Consider the following 19,070-nt stretch of genomic DNA (forward strand, 5'->3'; position numbering starts at 1 on the left):
ACCTGTGAATGAGATGAACTCATATTGCCAGATATATCATTGGCAGTCTTCCTAGGTACTTGTCAAACACAAAATTCCCTTATGTGTCATATTCACTAAAATCCAGATAGTTTGCACTGAACCAAAGTCCGCACTCCAATACTAAATGTCTAGACAAGTCTATTTAGAAAAGTATATTTTATTACATACAGTGTAAACAAAGACCTGCTTTTGATTGCAATTTTTAAAAAATGGTTAAAATCATCACAATGATACAACTAATTGACCACAATGTTTGTTCATCAAAGCATGATAAACAAAAGGACAATATATCAATACATTAACAAATTGGTCAATGTATTGATATATTGTCCTTTTGTTTATCATGTTCGTTACTTCATATGTATAAATTGGATCTGTGTACTAAATACCTGGAATGTTTTCATGAAATGCTTTGATGAACAAACATTGTGGTCAATTAGTTGTATCATTGTGATGATTTTTAACAATTTTAAAAAAATTGCAATCAAAAGCAGGTCTTTGTTTGCACTGTATGTAATAAAATATACTTTTCTAAATAGACTTGTCTAGACATTTAGTATTGCCAGTGCGGACTTTGGGTCAGTGCAAACTATCTGAATTTTGTAGTGAGTTCTCTCTGAATACGTACAGGCATTGTTAAGTTAGCATAACCACGTTAGATGTTAGAAAGCCATCTTTTTGCTTTTGCACACGACACTGCGTTTACATGTTATTTCTTAAAACAAACTGCTGACTCGAGACTTGCTTCACACAAGAGCAATCTGTTGTTACTATCCCAAGCTCTGCGCAGCGACCTTGGTCTGTACATGGTGTGACAAACAGTCTGGGTTATTACACAATGCATGTTTTTCACTCTAGGTTGATCGGCCCACTATTTAGCCATAACACACGCGCAGCTGCAAATGCCTGAAAATTAGTGCTTTTAGTATCACAGACATCATGTTTATTATTCAGACCGAAGACGAGCCTTCCTGCGAGAAGACTCCTGATGCTCCTGTGATGTGATTTCACTAAGCTGATCTTTGAGGTATGGGGTCCCCTATTCAAGCCTAAGAGACCTTCTATTAGCATAATAATAATATTAGCTTCTTAGTAAAGGGAAGGTGGTAGTATCCACTGTCATTATAATATGATCACCCCTTTTATATTCTATGGTATTGTAACTATGTTGCTGGTTTTGATATTAATCATTTGTCTGCTTGTATTAGCCAAAGTACTGCATCTTAGGACACGTGGTCTATAAAAATAAACCCCTTTTATTTACAACGTGTCTCTGTTGATTATTGTTGTGGACTGATGTGAGAATAATATACGAACAGGTATTTCCGATTCCCACCATTCCTGAGTATGTACTGAGTCGCTTGTTCTGGGTTGTCTATTCATTGGGACCGCCGAGCTAAATCTCGGATAACGAATGGGACACTTATGCTAGCCGGATACTGGGTTCTGGGTTCTGAGGTGAGTTTCTGGTACACCACAATTCACTGAGGTCCTGGGGTTCTTCGCATAGTTCTGTGTATCAGCAGAATCCCTGCAACATGGCGCACCTAACGTTTGGTCTATGAGTTGAAACGCCTTAGTAGTGCTTACATTTAGTCCACAGCACCCTCATTCTTGTTTCCGGATAACAAGTCTGACGGATTTAAACCTACCTAGTTCTATTGATATAGGTTCCTTCAAGCTTGATCATTAAAAAGGTTATTGAACCCTTGTGCTACTGAATACTTGAAGTATAGTTTGTCCTTATGGCAGTAGACATTGCGGCGCACAGCCGTGCAGCTCTGAAACGTCATTTGACGCAGTATGGGGTGCCGGACACGGGCATGGACGTCATCTTTGTGGTGGGAGCCGATGCGGCTCACCCGTTTGAGTTGTTCTATTCCTGGGTGACGATTCCGGCAGTCAGTGGGGATGACGATACCTTTCATTCTTACACTGCTACTGCCGTGCCTGCTAACTATGCGCCGTATAGGACACAGGAGATACCAATATCTGCTTGGCAACATCAGATTTGGTTTAATGGCGCCCTCCCCCATGTGGTTATACCGCCGAGAATGGGCCCTTTATCAATTGCAGGGGCCACTTGGCCGGTACTCGCCGGATTTACGCCTCATCCCCGTTACCTCACGGTGACGGTGGCTGAATTGCGTGTACTACACACTGCCCTTATATCAGTATATAGGGCGTTGGTGCAGTATGTGTCGCGCACTGTACAGGCGGGGGCGCCTGTTAGTGCGGGACAACCTAGTGATCGTCACGCGGTGGTCATTAGTCCTGTTATGGTCAATTCTGTTGTGGGCAAGCGCCCCCTCACAAGGGATGATTATCCTTTTTGGCTTGCTGAAAAATTTGACCAAATAGAGGCGGTTTATCCGCATACAACTCCTGTGGAAAAACACAGGATCCTCACCATTAGTTTGCCTAAAGACTTAGTTCCCCATATAGATGATTGTGTATCCTGGGGTAAGATTTTTGCTGCGACGTACGCGCAGTGCTTCGGCACTCCGTCTATGTTACAGCTGCCCTCCATAATTAAACAGGTTCAAGAGGACCATGGAGCGGAGTCTGCGATAGAATTGGGGATGCGGCTCCTCGGAGATTTTGGCCTGGTGGCTACCATGATAATGGGAAACCTTAAGGGTGATGCGTTGCACTTTCAGGTTCGTAATGAACTGATGAAAGTTGCTGAAGAGGACAAGCCGCAGGAATTTGCAAAAATAATTGCAGAAGCATATCGTGATTTGGGTCGTAGCTCTTTAGGAGTTAAGCCTGTGATCAAAAATCCCGATTCTAAGCAGCAGGGTAAGGCAGAAACTTTTGGTAAGGATGGTCGGCCAATTTTTCCAAAACAACCTTGGCGGACTAAACAACAGGGAAAGCAGCAGCAGAAACAGGGCTCTCGGCCTGCCTCTCCCGTTCAGTCAAGTAGTGAACGCACTTATGATCTGCGAGATCGTGCTACTATTAAGTCTCCTGATAGATTTCAGGTTTCTGAACCGCGCTCTCCTCGTTCTTCACAGGAAACATCGGCTACACAGTCTGGTGGCGGAGGCGGTGGCAAAGGTCGGGGTGCTCCACAACAGCGTGACCAACCCCGACAGACTGAGGGTAAAGGCAAGCAGGACGAGTTTGCTCGACAAAGACCCCCGTTTCAGAAGAAGAAAGTGGCGGCTCTGACGGCAAAATATGCCTCAGATAGTGCGGACACAGCTTCAGAACCGGACATGGGCGCTGACGCTACTGGACAGCGCGGCAGAAATTACCATAGTCCGTCAAGCTCTGCGTCCATTTCTGGCGGCGACAGCAACTGATGTGTTGGTTACTGTTGAAACAGCTGACACCAGAGTGGCTCCCCCTGATAGACTTTATGAAATAGTCTTATTAATAGAGGGTGACATACAACGTACTATAAAAGGGATTTTTTGGGATAATCTGACCACCACCTATGATATCCTCCTAGCGGAGGCAGATTGGCCCCCAGCCTTCATTTTGGAAGCTCCTAGAGGGGAGGAGAAAATCCTCCCGTCCTTTGCGCACACGGTGCCTAAGGACCAAGCTGAAATGTACGCTGGTGAGTGGGCGCTGGCGCTTGCGCCAGCGGTGTATCGTACTCAGGTGGGTTGGGACCGGTTGTCCCCCTGCCATGAGATTCCATTGCGGTCTATGCCCCAGCCACAGCCCCAATATCCCATGCGTCGTGAAGCTAGACCTCACGTCGCGGCGATCCTTGAACAATTGGAATATCAGGGTGTAATTGAAACATGTGTGTCCCCTATGAATAACCCTTTATTCACTGTGACGAAGCCTGACGGCTCGTACCGTTTAGTTTTGGATTACCGGCACCTAAACTCCCATTGCCGGACCTGCGCGGTACAAAATACACATAGCTCGGCTCTAGTCGACAGTCTCGTGCGTAAACGGTTTAAAACGACACTTGACATTTCCAATGGCTTTTTTAGCCATAACCTGTCCACACTGAGTAGCCAGTGGACAGCGTTTACTTCGGGCGGAAAACAAAAACAGTTTACGAGATTAGCCATGGGCTACAAAAATAGCCCTGGCGTCTTTTCCGCTCGCGTGGTTTCTCTCTTAGAAAGAATAGACCCCGAGGCATACTCCTATGTTGACGATATCTACCTCACGGATGACGAGCTGTTGCCGCATCTGTCTCGAGTCGACAATATTGTAGTGAGTTTTGCTGACTATGGCTACAAATTCAATTTTGCGAAGTCTCACATCGCGGAATATACAGTGTTGTTTTTGGGCTACGAGCTCAATAATGAAGGTAAGGGGTTAGCTCCCCACTTTCTGGAGAAGTGCGCATGCTTGAGTGCGCCAACGACACTAAAGAAATTACAATCTCTGCTGGGCTTTCTGAATTTCGGCCGTACGTACATTCCTGATTATGCCCAGCGTATCAAGCCGCTTTACGCCTTGGTACAACCCACATTTTCGAAGTCTAGCTGGCAGCTGGAACATTCTAAAATTTTACAGTCTTTACAGGCTGACCTTCTTGCTTCACAATATTTGCTGACACGTGATAACCGCACCAACCTGGTAATAAGAATAGTGCCAGGCGCCGTGGGTTTCACGTATTTGACGTTTAATGAGGGCGATACAGTCCCCATTGCGTACAAATCCCACTTGTACACCTCTGCTGAATTACGTTTTTCCGCGGTCGAAAAAGTTCTGACTGCTGTACAGATGGCGATCCTTAAAGAACGCGCACTGTCACATGGGAAACAGATTCTGGTTGTAACACCCTATCCCGCCTTAGAAGCGGTGACAAAGGCAAGTGTACCAAATTCTAAAGCTTTGCATCCTCGGTGGATACAATGGGCCACAACACTGACGTCGCCAGACGTCACCTACATCTTTGATGCCTCATTACAGACTCAAGAGTTCTTGCAGTATGAATTCGTTCATCCGGCTCCTCTGTCTTTGCGCCCGCTCGAAGAATACCATTGTGTCATATACACTGACGGGTCTGCGCAGCCCGCAATTGGATCAAAGCACGCCTACTCAGCGGCTTGCGCAATTGTCGTAGGTACTTTCGTAAATGGTGAATTCCAATCTGATGCAGTGCATACGCAGTCATTGGGCGATTGTACCGCGCAATTGGCGGAGCTTCGGGCTCTAGTGCTTGCACTGGAGTTTGCTGATCCCCGAGTCACTACTCTAATTGTGAGTGATTCTTTCTACTGTGTCCAGTCCTATAATGACAATTTACACTTCTGGTCTCAGAATGATTATCGAGACACAAAAGGTGGCACAATTAAGCATAAAACGCTTTGGGTTCGAGTGGCGGACTTTAAAGAACGTCTCCCACTCGTGAATGTAATTCACACTCTTGGTCACCAACGACTTGGTGTCCATGCTGTCGTCAACAGCTTGGCTGACGAGGCAGCAAAAACAGCAGTGGCTACATACTTAGTGGCAGCAGTAACCAGATCAAAGAGTAAGATTGATGATGACATCTTGGCAGCTATTGCTGCTACAGAAAAGGGAGGCGATTACCCGAAGGGTTTTCCTTCTCGTTACATTTACCATTTAAGTCCTGATAATGTCCCATTAGTGAGGATTAACGACGTTGGTGACAGAATTATTCCCAACGCGGACTGCAGACCCGCACTGATTCTGGCTGCTCATGAGGGGTTGGCGTCAGCCCACGCCGGAGTGTCAGCCACTATATCTCTGCTACAACAACGTTACTGGTGGTTTGGTTTATATAAACAAGCGCGCGCTTATGTTCTCGATTGTGACATTTGCCAACAGATTAAACCTTCTACTGTTGCGCGCCCATCACAAACACAGTTGTACATATCCAATAAACCATTTGGTTGTGTTTATTTGGATCACTGCGGTCCTTTTTCTTCTGATACTGCGTACAAGTACATCTTGGTTGCAGTGGATTCGTGCACGCGTTTTCTGTGGGTATGGCCCCAAAGGAGTGCTGACTCGCGGACTGTCATCAGAGATTTGCGTGTCTTTGTGGGAACTTTTGCGTGTGGTACCTTCCATTCTGATCAGGGCCCTGCGTTCGCCTCTAAGGCTTACAAGGAGGCTATGAGAAATTTGGGGGTCCTAGTCAAATTTTCGTCCCCCTACCGACCTGAGGGTAATAGTGTGGTGGAGCGAATGAACCGTGACTTAAAGCAATCATTGACAGCACGTGTTTTAGGCACAGGCCGGAACTGGCTAGCCCATTTGTATAACGTTCAACGTGCACTTAATAATCTCCCTAGAAGGTCTCTGGGTGGGCGGACCCCGTACATGATGCTCTTCGGAATCAGAATGTTTGTACCAGACCTTGATGGTCTAGACATGGCGGCGTCGACCGCACCCTTTGACGTAGATGATCACTGTGCTGTTTTACAGACTCTACAAGAAGCCAGAGACACTCTATCGAAGGAACACATGCCCTCCACATCTGAAGTTGAAGTTCAGGTTCCGGTAGTCGGCTGGCTACCCCGAGTTGGAGATCTGGTCCGTGAGAAGGTGGAGAACAAGAAGGAGTTCGGCCCCTCTTATCGTGCACCAGTTCCAGTGCTTGGAGTGCAGGGTACAAGAACAGTCATTTTACCTCCACTTCCTGGTCGCAAAGAAAACAGGTACATCTCTATTGACAATGTCAAACTTCAGCGAGTGGCCGATACTTCTTAGCATGACTCCAGCAGTTTCATGCCAGACGATGCAAAGAAATTCAATGTTGACTCTTGCTTCTAACACCTTGCCTGATGTTGCCATCGAGATGCAATCAGTTACTGATCCCTTGTTGATACCATCGGCTGGTGGTTTGCCCGAAGAGACTGAGTATGCTTATCCTACACGTGGTCCCTCGCCTGTTTTACAATCTACAGCACTTGGCCAGTCCCGTTTCTCCTTTGACACTAACTCATTGCCCTCGAGCCCCCCATCAAACATTGCTGTTTTTTTCAGCTGGTTTAAGAGACATTTTTTGATTGCCCCTTGGACATACATTTGGCTGTTGCTTTTCAGTATTTTTTTGTTTATGTCCATTGGATTCGTGATAGTTTTTTTCCGTCTTGTGGATGGCCACTATCTGAGTGAGAGATCGACAATTAGACTTATCAATGGAACTTTGGCCCCCCACTCCTCGTCCCACATCATGAAGAGGGACCAGACTTTTGTGAATATTACTGCCTGGCCCGTCTTGGATGGAATCGCATGGGATGCTGTTAAATTCCAAATTCATGGGCCTACAGAGGTCATTAATGTACCTAATGTATTTCGTGTTTCTATGGGTGATGTGGTTAGGCAGAACATACGTTCTGATGATTGGGATGTACACGCCATTGAATCACTGTTTTCTGATTTGAAATATTATGCCGCTTTTGATGCTGAAGATTTATACGAAAATGCGGCTAATTATGCGGAACAGTATTGTTTTCAACATTATGGCAATCATTTCCTGCATAAAGCTAATACATTTAGAAATTTTGTAAATTATACCCAATGGGAACACTGTCCTACTCCCGAATTCGGAAGTTCACAAACACTAATTAACAAGTATTCATATTTTACCGATTTCAGTGTTTCCAACCCGGCAGCGTTTTATTTTCAGGTGCTGCCTGAGTCTGCCGCAAAGGTTAGACTGACACACACGAAGCTACTTTATTCTAAGTCCTTTATGGACGAATTGTCAATCAAAGGTTATGATGTATGGAAGGCTACTATTGATCTAAAGTCGGTTTGGGGTTCCAAGCCGTGGCAGGTACAGGGTACAGAGGCTTTACATCGTGCCTGTCTTATACCAAATCATATTTTATTTTTAAATTCATCCATCTTCCAAACCACCTGTTTTGGATTGGCTACTTCTAAACAATTAAAGTCACCTTCTGTGCCAGATCTGGGCGCTTATCCCAATTGGGATAACCACACAGATCTGTCCCTTGCTGCTTTGCAATCCTTAGTTTCAAATACATCTTTCAATATTTCGAAAGTTAATAGTGAGGGTTGGTTAATTTGGCAAAGCAGTTCAGATATCTGTCAACGACGTTTTCTGGGGCTGAAACCGGGGTATACTCAGGAACGCGTAGACCCTCGGTTTGAGTCGTCACATACTGTAACTACATACTCTGTGGGCAAGTTATGTCAATCTTGGCTGCAACATTCCACTTTGGCGTCTGTCAAAGTTCATTTATCACAATTACATGACAAAATAGATTTGAATGATTTTGTTAAGGGTCCTGTGGGTGGCAGAACCAAGAGGTGGGCGTATGCTATTTACAACGAAGTCTGGAAGTTGTCACAGATTGAGGCGGCTTCCAGATTGCGAGCTATTGACCAAGCAAACATGGAGAAGGTTTTAGCCGTTATAGATAATAGCATTAGCACTCTCTCTTCTAGGATTTATACATTAGATAATATTGTTTCATCGGTAGTTGATATTGTGCATGATGATATGTCTGTGTTATATCATGGTCAAAACCAGTTGCGTTCTGTTATGCAGTTTGCATGGACATTGCAGACTTTAAAGGCAGGGAGAGTCCCTTGGGACTATCTTAACACTACATCGTTATTTCTTCCCTTTAACCTTACTGACAAGCAGCGATTTATGTCCATGAAGGATGCTACATTTTCATTGTTACATATTGAAAAATTAGAACCATTGCCTTTTTCTGTAGCGGAGATCAATTCGGCTACGTGGTTAGTCCACGGATTGATAACTTTACCTTTTGCGCTTTTTAAGTTTACGTCTTGTATGAAACATTATGCTTTGGGTAGATATGAACCGCTGGGCACCGCTTTCATACATGAGGTTTGGTCCCTCCCCTTTACGTATAGATGTACTAGGGACGGGACTGAGGTTTATTTGAAGGGCGAGGAATGTACCACGTCACCTGACCATTCCTTGGTATGTAGGCACATTCAATTACACGGCGCATGCAATGTACAAGCACCGAACTTAGCATGCATCCTACGGGGTGTCCCAGTGCCTGTGATTACGCCTTCTTTCACACTGCTTGCTAACGGTAGTTATTTGATTTTGAATAGTGAAGCTTGCTGTGGGATGTTAGTGGGAATCCCATATATTGTAACTGTCTCGCAGAAAGTGGTCTGCTGCAATAATGTTCTCTTTCCACCCCCGCATGGGCGGCTGGATGCTTCCATCTGGCCTTCGATTCCAACCTTGAAAGCAGAGTTCAACAAGTTGAGCAGAATAAGAGCCTTATTGTCCCAAAAAGAGGTGTCTTTGACTTCCTCTCGTGAAACATTCGACCTTCACGTTGCTAATACGCGCACAGAGGTACAGGCGCTTCTGAATACTGACCTCCCCCTGCATTTCGGCTCTTTGATCCAAACTATTTTCAATGCCTCATCCACGACCGGCCTGGCTCATTTTTTTAAACTTGTGGGCTCGGGTCTCGTGACCTCTTTCCAAACTATTTTTGGTGTGGTTCCGGGCTTTTTTCATTCACTTTTCTCGAGCATCTTTGGAGGTGTTCCGCTGCTTCTGGCACTAGTGGCGGGTGTGCTGCTTTTCCTTTTCATCCTACGGAATGGCTGCTCCTTCTGTGCCGCACGTGCACCTGTCCCGCCTGCATCTTCTTCGAGATAGGATGCTTGACTTTTATGGAACTCTGCCATTGGCGACCTTAAGCCTGGCATATGGATTGTCTTTCCGATATTGCTACTTCACCTGCGTGCAGCCTGTGCTTCACTGCCTGGATTGTCCCTTTGAATGGCCTTTGGATTTGTGCTTGACCAGCCTGGTGTCTCCGGTGCCGGATTTCGATCGACTAATGAGGCCCTTAGTGTCTCACGAGTTGACCTGTTCTGGTGTCCGGATAATGGCTTGTGGAGCAGCACATGGGATCCTGGGTAATTGGGACATCTCTACAGCTGCCTACAACTTCTTGGCTATGAGCTATTTGGAGGAACATTCCGGATGCCCTCTGATCGTGCTGGAAGCTCCGCTGATTGAAGAACACGTGTGTTCCTTCTCGTTGATGGATTGGATGGCTGAGACTTTCGCTGGCCCTGCGAATGATTTTTTGTTGGAAGCGGTTGCCACATATGCTGCCTATACATTCATGGATTGACTGCACTGTCGTCCTTGGCGCCTGTCGCTCCTGGACAGCACCCTGCCGAGGCATTTACCTTTTTCTTTTTTTTGCTTTCTCCCTGATGGTTGTTTTGAGTTTTTTTTATTTGATTATATTTTTTTTTCCGGACACCACAGTTTCCCCTTTTGTTTTTCAATTTTTTTGTTTCAGACTTTAACACATTCTGACCCTTTGGATTGGTTACGCCTTGTTCTGCTCTGACGAAACTGAACTCTGCGTTCTCTCTTTTCTTGCCTACTAAATAGTGCTTCGATCAAGGGGGCGTGTAGTGAGTTCTCTCTGAATACGTACAGGCATTGTTAAGTTAGCATAACCACGTTAGATGTTAGAAAGCCATCTTTTTGCTTTTGCACACGACACTGCGTTTACATGTTATTTCTTAAAACAAACTGCTGACTCGAGACTTGCTTCACACAAGAGCAATCTGTTGTTACTATCCCAAGCTCTGCGCAGCGACCTTGGTCTGTACATGGTGTGACAAACAGTCTGGGTTATTACACAATGCATGTTTTTCACTCTAGGTTGATCGGCCCACTATTTAGCCATAACACACGCGCAGCTGCAAATGCCTGAAAATTAGTGCTTTTAGTATCACAGACATCATGTTTATTATTCAGACCGAAGACGAGCCTTCCTGCGAGAAGACTCCTGATGCTCCTGTGATGTGATTTCACTAAGCTGATCTTTGAGGTATGGGGTCCCCTATTCAAGCCTAAGAGACCTTCTATTAGCATAATAATATTATTAGCTTCTTAGTAAAGGGAAGGTGGTAGTATCCACTGTCATTATAATATGATCACCCCTTTTATATTCTATGGTATTGTAACTATGTTGCTGGTTTTGATATTAATCATTTGTCTGCTTGTATTAGCCAAAGTACTGCATCTTAGGACACGTGGTCTATAAAAATAAACCCCTTTTATTTACAACGTGTCTCTGTTGATTATTGTTGTGGACTGATGTGAGAATAATATACGAACAGGTATTTCCGATTCCCACCATTCCTGAGTATGTACTGAGTCGCTTGTTCTGGGTTGTCTATTCATTGGGACCGCCGAGCTAAATCTCGGATAACGAATGGGACACTTATGCTAGCCGGATACTGGGTTCTGGGTTCTGAGGTGAGTTTCTGGTACACCACAATTCACTGAGGTCCTGGGGTTCTTCGCATAGTTCTGTGTATCAGCAGAATCCCTGCAACAATTTTAGTGAATTTGACACATAAGGAAATGTTGTTTTTGATAAGTATTAACTACCTGGTCCCTTCTCGTCTAACTGGGGTATACTCTCTCTTTTTTGGATTCCCAGGTACTTGAACATCAATATTACGATTGCCCACTTCTTTTTAGGTCGAGCCTGGGCAACGCATGCGCTGCTCTGTGAAGCATGCTGTATTGAGGGTAGGGACTTGATGTTCCGCCCACTCTCCACCCACATTGTTCATTGGCTTGTGTCATTGTCCACTGTAAACTATGGCTGTTCATTGGTCAAAAGGCTTAGTAGTCCCTCCTTAGTACCGCCTTGTCTCATTTTGTAATCTCCCATGGCGACACCCCCTGTTACGTGTGTTGTTGCTCGGTAGGCTTTAATTTCAGCCTCCAGGCACTATTTTCTCAAATAGCTTTGCCACGCTCTCTTCTAACACTTTTTTTTAATTTTTATAGCACGCATTTGAAAGAGTTTAAGCTATTGGAATTGTAAATGACAATGCCTTTTATTTATCTGTTTTAAAAACAACACATAAATAAAAGGCATTGTCATTTACAATGCCAAAATCTCAAACTTTCATAAATGCGAGACCTATTGCATTGCAAATGCTTGTTTTGGTTGCAACCAGGTTTGCCAATCAGATTCACTGTCTACTTATTTCCTACATTTAATAGTGTTAGCTTGTGCAGGGGAAATTTTGATCAGTTGCCTTCTATTCCACCAACCTATACCTTCTAATTAAATGGAACCTTTGGTAAATCTCACAACTTGCACTGGTAAAGAAAATTTTGAATCACCTTTATAAACGTTTCTTGAATTTCTAACCATAACCCAATCTCCTATGTTCAATTTTTTTTTATCAACTTGATGTTTCCAATGAAAGTGCTGCTTCATCTCAACTTGTTTTAACGCAACAGAATGTGAAATGCTCCCTGCAGATTATACATTCTTCTCTCTCTTCATTTTATCTTCTAACCAACTAGGAAACAAATCTGTATGGACCTTATGTCTTCTCAATAAAGTCAATGAACTCTGTTGTGCCATGGGGAGTGATGTTATAACTCCACACCTTGTGGTTAAGCCATGTACCTACATCCTGCCCAGAAGTTACCTCCGTTTGTATGACCTCTTTCAGAATCCTGTTAAGCTCTCTCCACTAAACCATTTGAACTTGGAGAATACAAAGCAACCTTGTGATTTTTTATGTCATGAAGCTCAAAGAACGACTTTTTGTTCTCGGACACCAGGTGAGTGCCATTACTAGTAACAATCTCCTTAGGTGAGCCTTCCAATTTAAACACGTTCTCCAAAAACATGATGGCAGCATTGGCTGCTCAAATTCAAATACAAGCATGAGCACCGCGCTATGACAGCGTGCGCCGGACAGCGTTCAGCGCTCAAACGAACACAAGCCCCAGAATTCACCCCAAAATGGCCTGTAAGAGGGACACTTGAGGCCCGACAGTACTCAAGACAGCCCCAGCCAGGCTGAGGTGCTGAAAATGCCCAGTGTTGGACAGTTCCGGCCACTGATGTCCGGGAATGCCGTTCACCTTCAGGTTGGTTGGCATGCACGTATATTAACACTCCAACTCGTCACCAATATGTAAAGATGATCCTCATATGAAGTAGTAATGAAATGTGAGTTTTATTCCGATATGTAGCACCCACAACATGGCACGTCCAACTCTCCTGATGTCCTAGCAGCAACTGACACTGTCAGAACCTCAAGAAGAGATCATTCCGAACAAACATTCCAAATCCTACATACTACTTCTAAATGGCATCTTACCACAGCAGTACAACCTTAGTAAACAGCTGACAACTACAAGACTGTTTGGCCAGTTAGACGCCATTTAATTTTCATTAAATTTCCAAACATGCCATGGTAGAGGGCTGTTTTGACATTGAAAGTCCCATACAATCACAAGAGGGTAACAACTAGTATAGTCTTGTCACCACTGACACGTTCTCAAAATGTCCACAGGGGAATGGATACTAACGCGGTCATAATTGTTCTGTAGAAATATTTTTAGACAAGGTGCAGGGGCTGCTTTGTGCAACTGAGATTAGAAAGGGTGAAATAATTCCTAAAGAGCTTTGGCATAGAACACAAATGTACTTCTTTGTACCGTCCTAGTGAAAATTGATTAGTGAAAGAATACTGTCTCAACATAACGAAATACTCATAATTCTATTATTTTTTTCCTATGCAAAGACATTTTATAATGTTTTCACATGTCGGGTTATTGGTACAAACATTATGGAAATATGTATTTAGCCCTTCCCCTCCACCACCACCCTTTGACTTTCCCTAAGCAAAAGGATTTGATTCAGTTCTATGTTGAGGTTAATGATCACACTCTACAAATCTGCCTATCAAGGTCCACAATATATTTTAAGTTTGAGGAGCATTCGTGGTTTGGAGGTCGGGTTGCAAATAATCAAATAGGGGTTTCCTGGCAAAAGCGTATCTAGCTCTTTCCCATGGTAAGTCCATAGTCTGCTCGACCGTTCAATGTCGGTGAGCATTGTCGTGATCTTCTGCTGTCTGGTTAGTTCCCGTATGCTGATAGGAACATATTCATAATGAAAATCTGCCATTGTTTGTTAAATTTTTCATTTTGCTCAGTCTAATCCCCAATATTAAAACTGCTAGGTCCTCTGGAATTGGGAGGCTCAGTGTTTCCCTAACATGACTTAGAATTTCTTTCACAGGGCAGCTCCACCATAGGTGTAGGTTGTCTCTTTTTGATTCACATCTTCAGGTCTGTGGTAGGTTTGGAATAGAATGTCTAGTGTGGAGAAGAATGTAGAGAGAGAACTAGAACATTTGGGGTTATTCTTGGTGCGACAGTTGGCCGGGAGCAGTTGTAGAACTAGGAGCCAGCTGGCACCACTCTTTACCTGTTGTAATTAACTCGTAAAATAAAGGAACTGCTTACAACTTTCCTGCCGTGAACCAGTTTTTAACAATGGTGGCAAATATGGGATGAGGAGTGGTGTCAGCAGAGGCAGTAGATCTGCTACTGGTTCGACTGTAGTTGATCGAGTTTGAGGATCTGTTGTAATGATGGGATTGTTTTCTGAAGCCGCATGCCTGCACGTGGCTAAGTGCATTCACAAGCAAACCCGCCCAGCTGTTGGGAATCTCTTAGCAACGCCACTGTTGGCTTTGGATTCACCGCAGCTGGACGGCTCCGGTCATGGGTGTTTGGATGTTCTTAAATAAACCTACGTTTTACCACGATTCCAGCTCATCTTAATTTCACAAGTTGGCGACGAGGGTGGGATACTGGAGCTATTTGGTGATCATAAACAAGTAATGCATATGCTTTATAACAGTGGGTCGAACAGGCGTCTGCTAGACTCGTTCGCTTACTTTCAAAACTTCAAGACTTTCACTTCAATATCAGACACATACCTGGGGGGAAAATTTCAGAGCAGACTATTTATCGAGCATGGCTTTGAATGAAGCAGCCGATGAGGCTTACGATGTTGAGTGTGTGGTTGCAGTTGTAGAAGCTGTGTCTGAATGTCCACCCATTACAGAAAATGATTGGAACACAGCATATGCTAATGATACTAAACTTTCCAAAGTCAAAACGTTCATTACAAGCCAATGGCCTGAGCGCAGAACCATATCTGCAGACTTAAGATCTTTTGCAAATGTTGCTGATGAGTTGTTAGTGATTCATGACATGGTAATGCGCCATGATCTATTTATTCCTCCAGTATCTCTATGTCGGCTTATCATTCAGACTGCTCATCAGAGACATTTAGGTGTCACAAAGACATGCCAAAGGGTAAAACAATATTATTGGTGGCCGTCCATTGATGCACAGGTTAGGAACATGATTGATAAATGTACTGAATGTCTTTTTTTTTTTTTAGTTTTCAAAAACCTTTATTGGCAAGAAGGAGATACACAGGGCATCTGCCCGCAGTGCGCTTAACTAGGACAGGGCGCCGCCAACTGGGCAGGACGCCACATTTTCACAGACACAGCCATTCAGCCGACATCCCGGAGGACCGGCGGCGTCACCCTTAGCCCACTTATGCCGAGTACCTCCCACTGAGCCTGGTTGCACATATCAGCCATACTACTGCGAGCCCGCATAGTGGTCTGCGGGTGTCTCGGGTGAACTTAGACTGTCAGCCCAGACTGGCAAACCCCGGAACATGCACATAAACTCCAAACGCACCCTGAACCCCCACCCTCCCACCCACCCTTCGCACAATCACTGTCACCTCTGGTCATCCTACCCTGTCCGTGAGTGTCCACTGTCACAACTATTCCGCTCAGCTGATCGCAGCACTCCACCGCCATCGGTCAGCGTACCCCTCCGCGCCACACATTCATTCTCACATTGGCCACGCACCTAGCGTCCCATGAAGCCTATTGAGGGCCCTCACACATATCACTCCTGTAGACGGCCATACCAACTCGCGGTCCAGCACCTCACATCGCCCCCATTATCCCAGGTCCGGTGCAGGGGCCGGACCACTCTCCTCCGGCAAGCGCCCGTCAGGCTCCTCCTCCCGTGCGCTCCCCTCGCCTGGCGGCACCGGAGCAACAGCCGTTAAATAAGTCCTGTATAGCCCCCAGAAGTCCTTGGGACGACTCTTCGGCGGCAGCAATTCACTATATATCTCGGTCTGTGTGCTGCAGTACAGCATATCGCTGGCCCATCATTTCTTGGTGGGAAGAGGGCCCCTCATCCAGCAGATCGCAACGACCCTTCTAGCGATGAGCAACGCCATGTCCACTAAGCGTCTCAATGCCACCGAGAGAGGCCTGGAGTACCCCAGCAACGCCAGGGCAGGGTTGGGAGTAATCTCAGTGCCCAAGACTCGGCTCAACTCTGCAAACACCTCGGTCCAGAACTTAGCCACTCCTGGGCAATGCCATGCTGTATGCACAAAGTCCGCCACCGGGACGTGGCAACGCTCACACTCCGATGATGTCCTGAGCCCGTACCTATGCAACCGTTCCGGGGTGTAGTACACCCTCTGCAAATACTTAAAGTGCACTAACCTGTGCCGGCCATTGAGTGATATCTTCTTGGTGTTGACACAGCAATACCTCCACATCTCATCTGTGAGCTCTAACTGCAGGTCCTCCTGCCAGGCTCGCCGCGTCGTATTCACGCGCCGTGTGCCGGTCTCCTATTTTTTTAAGATTCGAGATCAACTTAGGAGGCGCCGCCGTTTTGATAACGTAGGTGAGTTCCGGGACCTCCGGAGGCTCTACCATGTCCGGGCCCAGCACCACCGATAAGGCCCTACGAACCCTATGGAACTGAAAGCGCTGCAGGGGGGTGTGGACAGACGAATCCAGCCCAAGCTGGTCCCACGTTTTGATAACCCCTTCCGCGAACAAATGCTCCATCCGCGTAATGCCCAGTGCGCGTAATGCTTGGACCACTCCCTTCTCCCGCAGCGGGGGAAGCCAGATCGCCCATTCCACCGGGACCAGAGGAGAGTACAGCAGAGCACTGTCGTGTGCCCTCGTTAACGCCTGCCATGCATGCGTCGTGGTCTGGAGGGAGTCCAATGCCCCACCAAGCGGCCCACCGGTTGAAAAGCGACCGCTGGCAATGGGAGCGGGTCCGCAAACAGACGTTCCAGAATGACATGGGGGATATCCGCGCTGGCGTGTATCCATGTATGCAAGTGTGCCGCCTGCGCGATTCTATAATATCTCTCCAAATCTGGGGCCCCCAGCCCCCCCATTTCGTACGGGAGCGTTAACACCTTCCATTGTACTCTAGGCTGTCTGCCACCCCAAGCTAATTTAGTCAGAGTTTGGGTCAGCTGCTTAAAAAAAAGCCCTAGACAAGACGATGGGGATGTTGAGGAAGAGGAACAAGAATCTCGGTAAGACGACCATTTTCATGAGCGCTATTCTGCCCAGCAGGGATAAGGGCAGGCGGATCCACGACTCCACATCCTCGACCAGTTTGGCGTACGCCACTCCATAGTTTTCCCTGAGTAGAACCTCCGGGTCTCTATGTAGCCATATCCCCAAATACCTAACCGCGTCCGTTGTCCATTGCAGGGGAAAGTCCATGGGGAACGGGACCGTAGCCGGCGTCAACGGAAACGCCAGCGATTTGCCCCAGTTCACCTTGAGGCCAGACAGCGCTCCGAACCTGACCACCTCCCGCAGTATGGACGAGAGATTCTCCTCCGGGTCCCGGACATAGAGCAGCGTATCATCCGCATATGTGGAAATACCAATTTGGTAGGTGGGGAAGTTGATGCCCTCGTAGCGGTGATACTCCCTGATAGCGCACGCCAAGGGCTCCGCCACCAGGGCGTAAAGAAGAGGGGAGAGAGGACAGCCCTGCCTAGTTCCTCTGCTGACCTTGAAGGCTTCTGTGACCCGGTCGCCCATTCGGAGCCTGGCCGAGGGCTGGTAGTATAACGCACCAATCATCTGCAAAAAGGGCTCCCCCAGCCCAATCTTACGCAGCACCCGCACCATAAAGGGCCACTCAACCGAGTCGAACGCTTTTTCCATATCCAGGAAAATGGCCAAAGCTTTGTTTTCCGGACGCACGTGTTGCATGGTCCCCAGTACCGTACGAATATTGTAGGTAAGATTCCTGGCAGGTATGAATCCCGCCTGCTCTGGCGCCACAAGGTCCGGCACCAACAGCGCCAAACGCGTGGCCAGCACCTTAGCGTACAGCTTTGCATCTACATTAATGAGGGAGAGCGGCCGGTATGAGCCGCATACGTTAGAGGGCCTCCCGGGTTTCAGGATGGTAACTAGGAGCGCTTCGCGCATAGTGTCCGGCATGTAGCCATCCTGGCATATGCCATCGAATAAGGTGATCAGATGCGGAAGGAGCTGCTCTTTGAATGCTTTATAAAATGCCACCGTTAGCCCGTCAGCCCCTGGGGCGCTGCCCGACCTCATACCCTCTAGCGCCTCCAAAATCTCATCCTGCTGTATGGGCAGCGACAGGAACTCCCTCTGAGAGTCAGACAAAAAGGGCATTTTGATGTAACTGAGGTACTCCTCTATTTCCTCCTCCATCCGAGCGGATTTGGCCGTATACAGCCCCGCGTAGAAGTCCCGAAACTCGGCGCAGATCGCCTCCTCCCCAGTGACCACTGCGCCATCCCCCGTAACCAACTCGTCAATGACCAGAGGCTTCCTGCTATTACGCAGCATCCGCACGAGTAGGGAGCCCGGACGCTCGCTCTCCCCATAGACCCGGGCCGTAGCATACTTGCCCATATGCTGCACCTCCCTGTCCGCCTCCCTGTGATATTCCGAAACTAACGCTTGGATCTGAGCCTCCACCGCAGGGTCCGCAGACTGCTGGAGTCTCCCTTCCAACTGTGCCAGTTGGGTCTCTATACCCTTCAGTCTCCCCCGCATGGATTTTAGTACCCCCGAATGCTTGGCCATGGCCATACCTCTAATGAAGGCTTTGAATGAGTCCCAAACCGTGTGGAAACTCTGGACAGAGCCCAGGTTGTTCTTGAAGAAGGCCTCTATATCCTCCACCAATTCGCCCCGAAACACCTCGTCTAGGAGCGAGTACGGCGGAAGCCTCCACGTAAATGGCGGGATGCGTTTAGCCGAGGTGTCTAGTATGAGAAGTAGCGGAGAGTGATCCGAAAGCGTACGAGGGAGGACCGCACAGCCCTTAATCATCGCAAGTAACGACTGTGACGTCAGCCAATAGTCGATTCTGGTGTGGACATCATGGTATGCAGAGTAATGGGTAA

The sequence above is a fragment of the Triturus cristatus genome, chromosome 7 (genome assembly GCF_964204655.1).
Source record: "Triturus cristatus chromosome 7, aTriCri1.1, whole genome shotgun sequence".
In the NCBI taxonomy this organism is placed as follows: Eukaryota; Metazoa; Chordata; class Amphibia; order Caudata; family Salamandridae; genus Triturus; species Triturus cristatus.